This window comes from Lolium rigidum, chromosome 4, assembly GCF_022539505.1.
Source record: "Lolium rigidum isolate FL_2022 chromosome 4, APGP_CSIRO_Lrig_0.1, whole genome shotgun sequence".
Taxonomy (NCBI): Eukaryota; Viridiplantae; Streptophyta; class Magnoliopsida; order Poales; family Poaceae; genus Lolium; species Lolium rigidum.
Genome location: NC_061511.1, coordinates 265183386 through 265186438, shown reverse-complemented (window position 1 = coordinate 265186438; position 3053 = coordinate 265183386).

Sequence of the window (3053 nt, the reverse complement as noted above, 5' to 3'; positions counted from 1 at the left end):
AGTTAGTTATTGGCCGGAAAAGGTCGTTTTGACATCCGGCGCTCTGAGGCCACACCCAATATGGGTGTGTGTGTGTGGGGGGGGGGGGAAGCGGGGGTGCCGGATGAAGCTAAAAGAGGCGTGGGCCAGCGTTGTTGGTGAGAGAGGGGCAAAACCCTATTTCACCCCTTTCATGCCCACCCTCGCCAACACCTCCCCTCGCCGCCTTGCTGGCGTGTAGTTGACGTGGGAGTTAGAAATCTTGGTGGTGTAGCTTTTCTTCAGTTCCCCGGCAACGGCGCCAGAAAACAGTCTTGATGCGCGTAGATGACACGTCCGTTGGGAACCCCAAGAGGAAGGTGTGATGCGCACAGCAGCAAGTTTTCCCTCAGTAAGAAACCAAGGTTATCGAACCAGTAGGAGCCAAGAAGCACGTTGAAGGTTGATGGCGGCGGGATGTAGTGCGGCGCAACACCAGGGATTCCGGCGCCAACGTGGAACCTGCACAACACAACCAAAGTACTTTGCCCCAACGAAACGAGTGAGGTTCTCAATCTCACCGGCTTGTCTGTAACAAAGGATTAGATGTATAGTGTGGATGATGATTGTTTGCAGAAAACAGTAGAACAAGTATTGCGGATTGTATTCGATGTAAAAGAATGGACCGGGGTCCACAGTTCACTAGAGGTGTATCTCCCATAAGATAAATAGCATGTTGGGTGAACAAATTACGGTCGAGCAATTGACAAATAGAGAGGGCATAACAATGCACATACATGATATGATGAATATTGTGAGATTTAATTGGGCATTACGACAAAGTACATAGACCGCTATCCAGCATGCATCTATGCCTAAAAAGTCCACCTTCAGGTTATCATCCGAACCCCTTCCAGTATTAAGTTGCAAAACAACAGACAATTGCATTAAGTATGGTGCGTAATATAATCAATAACTACATCCTCGGACATAGCATCAATATTTTATCCCTAGTGGCAACAGCACATCCACAACCTGAGAACTTTCTCATACTGTCCCAGATTTAATGGAGGCATGAACCCACTATCGAGCATAAATACTCCCTCTTGGAGTTAAGAGCAAAAACTTGGCCGAGCCTCTACTAATAACGGAGAGCATGCAAGATCATAAACAACACATAGGTAATAGATTGATAATCAACATAACATAGTATTCTCTATCCATCGGATCCCGACAAACACAACATATAGAATTACAAATAGATGATCTTGATCATGTTAGGTAGCTCACAAGATCCGGCAATGAAGCACATGAGGAGAAGACAACCATCTAGCTACTGCTATGGACCCATAGTCCAGGGGTGAACTACTCACTCATCACTCCGGAGGCGACCATGGCGGTGAAGAGTCCTCCGGGAGATGATTCCCCTCTCCGGCAGGGTGCCGGAGGTGATCTCCAGAATCCCCCGAGATGGGATTGCCGGCGGCGGCGTCTCGGTAAGGTTTTCCGTATCGTGGCTCTCGGTGCGGGGGTTTCGCGACGAAGACCTTAAGTAGGCGGAAGGGCGGAGTCGGAGGGGTCACGGGGGCCCCACACAGCAGGGCCGCGCGGGCCCCTCCTGGGCCGCGCCGTCCTAGTGTGGCGGCGCCCCGTGGTCCCACTTCGTCTTCTCTTCGGTCTTCTGGAAGCTTCGTGGCAAAATAGGCCCCTAGGCGTTGATTTCGTCCAATTCCGAGAATATTTCCTTTGTAAGATTTCTGAAACCAAAAACAGCAGAAAATAGCAACTGGCTCTTCGGCATCTCGTTAATAGGTTAGTGCCGGAAAATGCATAAATACGACATATAATGTGTATAAAACATGTAGATATCATCAATAATGTGGCATGGAACATAAGAAATTATCGATACGTCGGAGACGTATCACGCCTCCACCGCTTCTCACCATCGAAAAGGCAGGGCCGTGATGTCTACGGGAGCTTCTATTCTTGTAGACAGTGTTGGGCCTCCAAGAGCAGAGGTTTGTAGAACAGCAGCAAGTTTCCCTTAAGTGGATCACCCAAGGTTTATCGATCTCAGGGAAGAAGAGGTCAAAGATATCCCTCTCATGCAACCCTGCAACCACAAAGCAAGAAGTCTCTTGTGTCCCCAACACACCTAATAGGTGCACTAGTTCGGCGAAGAGATAGTGAAATACGGGTGGTATGAATAAGTATGAGCAAGTGGCAACGGCACCGGAAAAGTGCTTTGCCCGGGACGAGTAAACAAGCAGTAGTAACGCAGCAGTAGTAACGCAATAGAAACGATAAACAAGCAGCGATAGCAGTATTTAGGAACAAGGCCTAGGGATTAGACTTTCACTAGTGGACACTCTCAACTTTGATCACATAACAGAATAAATAGATAGATGCTAGACTCTACACCCTCTTGTTGGATGATGAACACCACTAACTGTGTAGGATTACACGAACCCTCAATGCCGGAGTTAACAAGCTCCACAATATTCAATGTTCATATTTAAATAACCTTAGAGTGCATGACAGATCAACACAACTAAACCAAGTACTAACATAGCATGCACACTGTCACCTTCACACTATGTAGGAGGAATAGATCACATCAATACTATCATAGCAATAGTTAACTTCATAATCTCCAAGAGATCATAATCATAGCCTACGCCAAGTACTAACACGGATGCACACACTGTCACCATTACACCGTGCGGGAGGAATAAAACTACTTTAATAACATCACTAGAGTAGCACATAGATAAATTGTGATACAAAACACATTGCAATCATAAAGAGATATAAATAAGCACTTCACTATGCCATTCATAACGGTGAATAAGTATTCTCGTGAAATATAGCCTAAGAGACCCACACGGTGCACACGAGTGTCACCTTTACACACGTGGGACAAGGAGTCTCCGGAGATCACATAAGTAAAATTCACTTGACTAGCATAACGACATCTAGATTACAAGCATCATCATATGAATCTCAATCATGTAAGGCAGCTCATGAGATTATTGTATTGAAGTACATAGGAGAGAGATGAACCACATAGCTACCGGTACGGCCCCGAGCCTCGA